At 35.9% G+C, this 7,500-nt stretch overlaps 1 protein-coding gene across 3 annotated transcripts in view; it reads left to right on the top strand.

Moving 5' to 3' along the window:
* The window catches only part of LOC144975312 (serine/threonine-protein kinase TBK1-like), a 66,902-nt gene that overhangs the window by 36,895 nt on the left and 22,507 nt on the right, over positions 1-7,500 (top strand). The gene's annotated exons all lie outside the window — the stretch shown is intronic.

The following is a 7,500-nucleotide window of genomic DNA, read 5'->3' as shown; positions in this document are numbered from 1 at the left end:
ACTGAGTCAATGTGAAGCGCTTCGAAGTTTCGGCATAAGCGCTATATACATTATTATTGTAGCTTGTGTTATGTTCTCTCTGTTGCACTGGAAATAACCTCAAACAAACGCATACTTATTTACAAGCCTGATAGCTCAAATTGTAAATAAATGGTCTCATTGTTGTATAATATGACACATTGCCAACATCCGTACATGCTTACAAGAGTATCTTTCGTTAATTCATAGCCTGATCGTAGCTTTCGTAAAGTCATCAAAGCCTGACAGAAAGTGAAAAGTGAGTTACCGTTAGCAGTACTCACGGTAACGAATGATCCCACTGTTCATAATATTGAATATAACTCACTATGTATTCACTTTCTTCTGGTTGTCGTCGCCTTATAGATAGTCTGCGCTTGGCTAAGAAGCTCACAACATTGCCATCCGGAAGTATAACGGACTAACACACAACACTGTGTGTATCCATGAACGTTTATAGTCGGGTCAATACAGTTCAGTGAGCATTACTCATAAACGCGGATGGCAAAAAACAATAACAAAGACCTGAGTGACGTCATCTTCGAACTATCTATATTATCGTGAGGCGATATTTAGGACAGAGTCACTTTATGAGTTTACGAAGGCTACACTACCAGCCGGATCAAAACCTTACCTGTTTACAAGCCTAATTGCTCAACTTGTAAATGGTCTGTCTCACTGTTGCACAGGACAAAATATTTTCCATTACAACGACATTAAAACGAATCCATAATTGAACTCGGTTACCAGACCTGCAAATAATGTGTGCACGTAGTTTCAATAATATTGCCAACTTCCGTACGTGTTTACAAGAGTATATTTCGTTAACTCATCATAGCCTAACCGTAGCCTCCGTAAACGCATAGCCTAACACTGACCAAAATAATTACGTCAAAATACATGGCGACAGCCACCAAAAGAAAGCGAATCGTGAGGTGTATTCAATGTTTCAACCAATTGTACTTACCTCGCGGCTTTTTTTAAAAAAAATATTTCAAAATTTTGCAAAGAAAATGATGAATTTTGCCGGGAAAAAAAGTAAATTTTGCAAAAATTTTGCAAAGATTTTGCAGGTTTCTAAATCTGTTGTATCCCACCTAACACCTAACTACATGCAACCCATGTAATAAAATATCCCCACGGAATTACGCTATTTCAAACTCAAAATTATGCAAAATTATGGGATAAAAAAATGGCAAATTTTGCCAGAAATTATGCTGATTTGGAAATAGGCACAAGGTTGGGAAAACAAATTACAATAATAATCTTCATCACCGCGGGGAACGCAAATTTCGCAAAAATAATTTTTTTTAAAGAATTAAAGAATTTGTTAAAAATTTGAAAAATGTGCAGATTTTGCGGTTGCAATGCAAATCAGAAAATATTTAACCTAATTTTGCGGCCGCATTGCAGCTTGCAACTGTGCAAAAAAAACAAAAAACCGAGGGGCCAGATAGTATCATCATTTATTTTCGTGAGTAAATTACTAGGCCATGACCTAATCTAAAATTGACGTCACACAATAAGTCCTAGTGTCAGGCTATAAATAGGGAACAAAAGTGTGATGTCAAAAAAGTGGTTCCAATCTCATTGGAAGTGTAAAACCACTCTTCCGGAGGACTGAATACATACTTTGTGTATAATACCTTCTATAGACCGAATGAAGCTGACGCCATTTGGCTCTTTGTTATGGTTTTTAAACAGCCAGTCAGGTAAGTACTTCTTATTCTTGCCTTTGTCCCTCTATTAGACTATAAACGTTCAAGACTACGCATAGTTTTGTGTGTTGGTATTATTAATCCGGCGGGAAGAGCAGGTGAGTATTTTACCTGAACGCATATCATCAATAAGACTATGGCCGGATCATGTGGCTTTCCAAATTCGAGCAATCCTCACAATAGTATTTTGATAATATATCGATCGATGAGTGGAATTTCATTGTATAAGTGTACTATTACTCTTAAAAATTACGGCCTTCAGCAACGGAACCAATTGGGGCAATTAAGAGGCACTTGCCTCAGCGGTACGGTCTTTGCTTCGTACCCGGAAGGTACCGAGTTCTATCATTCGCCGCTGCGCTGTGTGGCCTTGGGAAAGTTACCTCGTCTTAGCTCAATTTGCGGCGCTGCATTGCGGCTGACGCCTGGGTTATTCCAGTCTTCCCTTGGAGTAGACCCTAAAGAAAAATTTCCCCTATGGGATGAATAAAGGGTATTTCATTTTATTTTATTTTATTTTATTTAGATACCGTCGCCTAGGCATTCCATGAGGGAATATAGATAACTCATCAAACAAGATGTATGATACTATTACTACTCATTTTAAGCTCGCGTGTATCAAACAATAAAAAATGAATCGGGAAGACCGGCGCCATCAGATGGTTGACGACTTATTTTGATTTAATCCTCTTCTCTCCCCATGGACACGATATGGCACGAATTAAAAATTCACCCCATATACCGGAGCATACTCAATGTCTCAATCGTTTCTATGTTATATGTTTGTGTTGAGAATATTGGCTATTAAGCTTAACTGCTGGTCAAAAATAACTTCGCGATGGTTGTGTGCGAGCGAGCCGGCGATCTCCAGAAGTGGGTGAGAGAGAGCTCTAGAAATATGACTTGGGTTTGATACGAATATTTTTGTGTTCGTGGATAGCTCGCACGGTAGAGCCACGCTCTCACCTGCCAGGCGGAGTTGTCGTACCAATAAGGTCGCAGGTTCAAACCCCACCACCGCCGCGAAAAAAAATTTATTCTCTATTGTCTTCTGGCACTTTTCTACTCACTTCATATCTTGATCTTCTTGTGCCAGATTCCTTTGATGTTATTGAGATTATTAGAAGCTTTTTTTTAATATGCGCAAATTTAGTTTTTAAATGCATCTGCATGGATTCTAACTTTTATCGATTCATTATTATTTTTTTAATGGATTCATTATTATAATTGCACACGGAAAGTGGTGATAAAAGAAAAAGAAATGTAGTAAGATATGTTGACATATAGTTTGTGAGGCACTAATACTACTACTACTACTACTACTACTACTACTACTACTACTACTACTACTACTACTACTACTACTACTACTACTACTACTGCTGCTGCTGCTGCTGCTACTACTACTACTACTACTACTACTACTACTACTACTACTACTACTACTACTACTACTACTGCTACTACAATTACTACTACATGTTAAGCGTTGCTGTTGGCCAGGGACCCCTTGTAAAGCGCTTTGAGCACGTTTAGTGGATATTGCTCTATATAAAAGCCCAATTTAAGCGCTGCAGAGCACTTTTAACTTGATGCTTAGGCGCTATAGAAATAAATTATTATTATTATTACTATTATTATTATTATTATTATTATTATTATTATTATTATTATTATATTATTATTATTATTATTATTATTATTATTATTATTATTATTATTATTATCATTATTATTATTATTATTATTATTATTATTATTATTATTATTGTTATTATCATTATTATTATTATCATTATTATTATTATCATTATTATTATTATTATTATTATTATTATTATTATTATTATTATTATTATTATTATTATTATTAGCATAAAATTAACTGTTGCCTATATGTCGTAGCGCTATCGGAATTGGTCTTTTGCGGCTTGAATCGTAAGAATCATCTCCTAACGAAGTCCCAGGTTTTGAGAGGTTTTGCCAAGATGAGGGTCATTTAAATCGATCGATATTTGGTCAAATATTTAAATACGGTTTCATTCAAGACTCCAGTAGTTACGGGTTAAAAAGACATGTATCGTTTTACAGTGCTACAAGTCACTTCTCACTGGTATCCTTAAATCTTTGTGTTCTGATCACCACAAATAGCTGCTTCTTTTATTCATTACTAATATGTGACCCATCGTGTCAAAGCGGTGTTATGTCGGGGTGGACACAAATTTATTAAATTTGGGGGTTAATTTATGTTCGTCATAGTGGAGAATAAATACTGGGTTTTTTGGGGTTTTTTTTGTTTTTGCATTGCAATAAACTTGAAGGTCCTATTTCTTATCATTTTATCTACGATAATGTTTTATTATCATAATAATCATGTGGCTGAGAGGTTAAAGCATTGCACTGTGATCCGGAAGGTCCCGGGTTCAAGTCCCGCTTCAGGCACTTTCGGTTTTTTTTTTCTTGAGCAAGATTATTAACCCCCAATTTGCTCACTTTGACAACATGGGTGATTCCTGTAGACATCAGACATTCTGTTTGATAGATTATCTATATTCCTTCATGGAATGCCGAGGCGACGGGATCTTATGGTGCCGTTAAAGGGCGTAATTTTTATTATTATTATTATCATTATTATTATTATTATTATTATTATTATTATTATTATTATTATTATTATTATTATTATTATTATTATTATTATCATTATCATTATTATTATTATTATTATTATTATTATTATTATTATTATTATTATTATTATTATTATTATCATCATCATCATCATCATCATCATCAATTATTATTATTATTATTATTATTATTATTATTATTATTATTATTATTATTATTATATATCATTATTATTATTATTATTATTATTATTATTATTATTATTATTATTATTATTATTATTATCATTATTATTATTATTATTATTATTATTATTATTATTATTATTATTATTATTATTATTATTATTATTATTATTATTATTATTATTATTTACCAATTCAAGTTTTTGAGTCCTATTGAGACGATGGGTCACATATTATGTGTACTTATTCGCAAGTCTGATAACCCAATTTATTATGGGCTCATTGCTGTAATCGAAATACATACTCTCTAATCAACGCAAAAACATTGTCCATTACAACAACGTCGTTAAATCAAGCCCCATAATTGCGCTCGGCTATCAGACCTGCAAATACTATATGTCCGCCTTGAACGTCACGAATCATCATCTATAGGTGACCAGCAATCTCAAAACAGTATTACGCTGGAGAAATATTGATGTTGAAAATAGACTTTGCAGTTAAAAAATATTAGACTTGGGATAAATTTATGCCTTACTTTGAGGAGAATCGATAAAGTGTCATAAAGAGTCATAAAGTGTCATGAAGTGTCATAAAGTGTGTAAACATAACATTAGATATCTACTACTAAATATCATCATTCTAATTTCCGTGTCATTCCGACACATTACCGGTATGAGATTATGGGTCACTGGTAGTGCCGCGCTGAGGACCGGTCCTTGGACCGGTCCCACGGTCTTTTAGCTGTGAACCGTGGGCCGGTCCCATAGTGGAAGACCGGTGGCGGTCCTCACTTCTTATCACCTTTCAACGGTCTCGCGCCATACTGTTGGCTCGGTTGCCTATCTTCCACCAATCACCACCCATCCCACTTAATTAATCGCACCCACCCCCCTTTGCCATACACTAAACGACACAGACGACCATAGAGGCAGACGGCCACTTCCCTCCACTCCGCAAACCGCCCTTTCGTGTGTGAGATGGGGGGAACAGGAGGCGCACGCCTTGGACGATTCCATTATACGGGGTAAATTTCAAAATTTACTACACGATAATGATCGCAATGACAATGATCTATGATGAAGGCATGACCCCTCTTCTCTAATGGGTTATTGTTTGAAATGCATGTGACTACTAAAAATGTGTGTGTTTGTGTGTGTGTGTGTGTGTGTGTGTGTGTGTCGAACCTAGCAAGTAGCAAGTCCGATTTTTTGTTTTCTTTTGTCCATCTCTTGTCACCACTCCTTTCTATCTCATTGTTGTCATTTAAAATAATACAATAATATTAAAATTTCGTTTGGTGTTTTAACTAATCAAATAATATGAGTTTCATTAGTTTCTTCCTTCCAAAAAACCCAGTTATAACGTCTGTATTTTAAAAAAGTCCAATAGAATATTTGGGGACCCCGATAGCTCAGTTGATAGAGCACTCTCTTTATACGCAAAGGGCCAGAGATCGATCCCGGGTGCAGTCGAGTTTTTTTCTGAATCCCTGTCTACTCAGCAGTGAATGGGTAGCTGGGTTTGTTAGATCTGGCGAAAAGTCACCATGGACCCCACTTATTACTTAGTAGCTTATTACCGCATCCACCCCCTCTTATTATAACTTAACGTCTCTCTCTTACTCTTCAATGCTCGCTGCCCTCTAATGTGTGTGTGTGTGTGTGTGTGTGTGTGTGTGTTGGGAGGGGGGGGGGGTAGGAGTTGCGTGTGTGTATCAACGCCACGAACAACTCGATCAGCGCCTTGGGCGATGCCATTATCTCCGTTAATGGGGATAAATTTCAAATTTTATTAAATTATCGAAGTAACACTGAAGTACGGTGAGCAAATAAAGAAGGCATCACCCCTCTTCTCTAATTAGGTTACAATTTGAAATGAGTGTGACTACTCCGTGTGTTTTACTCCTGTAGACCACGGTTTTCATCGTGTAGCGGTCTTTAACGGTTCAAGAATGAACGATCCCAAAGGTCAAAACGGTTCGAACTTCCAACAGTCTCTCAGGAATGTTCAATGTCGAAAAGGACCGGTCAAAAATATAAATTGTTGGCATTAGCACCCTGATATATGGTGTCCATTCTCCTCAATAAAACATACAAACTCAACACAAGTCTGATATTTCTGGCTATATATTCAATTTTCAACATCTTAACCATCCCGACTTAATACCGTTTTGAGGCGAAGGGTCACATATCTAGTCGTCAATGACGTTTAACCCTCTTCCGCACTAGGACATGACTGTCCTGGGACAGACCTGTCCCAAATCTGTAACATATAGAATTTAGAGAAATCTACCGCACCTATTGGGACGGGACAAAACAGTCCCGTTGTGTCCCAAGCCGTTGTGAAATGCTACAAAATCAACTTTGCATGTATTATCGTCGATAGATAAGCATCAAGCAAGGTGCATAAAATAATAGGTTTGATAGCTTAACGCAATTATGGGCTTGATTGAACAGGATACTATTTTGCGATGGATTGAGAGTATTTATTTCTATTGCTATTACAACAATGGGCCATACTTTTCACAGAACATAATATTACATAACATAACATAACATAACACAACATAACCTAGCATATCATTGTAAGGGTTGCTTAGGTCAAATGCATTTGAATAACCCGAGAGAGAGAAAAAAAAAAGAATCGATGTGTCTTTATTTTCAGATCAGTTCTTAAATTCTTAAGGACCCATTGTTTCCAAGAAAGTCAATCCAGACAAAATATAACAATATCATTCATTGATAAATAAAGAAGGGGAATTACCTAATTTTTATCCTGTTTATCTTTGTGAAAAGGTCTTAAGCACTTTACTGAGAAACTGTATCTTCACAGTAATCGAGTGGTGATCAATTGAGTGTGAGTATGTGTATGTGTAAGTGTGTGTGTGTGTATGTGTGTATGTATGTGTATGTATGTATGTGTGTGTGTGGGTGTGTTTGTATATGTGT

The sequence above is a fragment of the Berghia stephanieae genome, chromosome 6 (genome assembly GCF_034508935.2).
Source record: "Berghia stephanieae isolate SIO BIC M18660-M18661 chromosome 6, UCSD_Bste_1.3, whole genome shotgun sequence".
Taxonomy (NCBI): Eukaryota; Metazoa; Mollusca; class Gastropoda; order Nudibranchia; family Aeolidiidae; genus Berghia; species Berghia stephanieae.
This window is presented reverse-complemented; position numbering and strand designations above follow the sequence as displayed.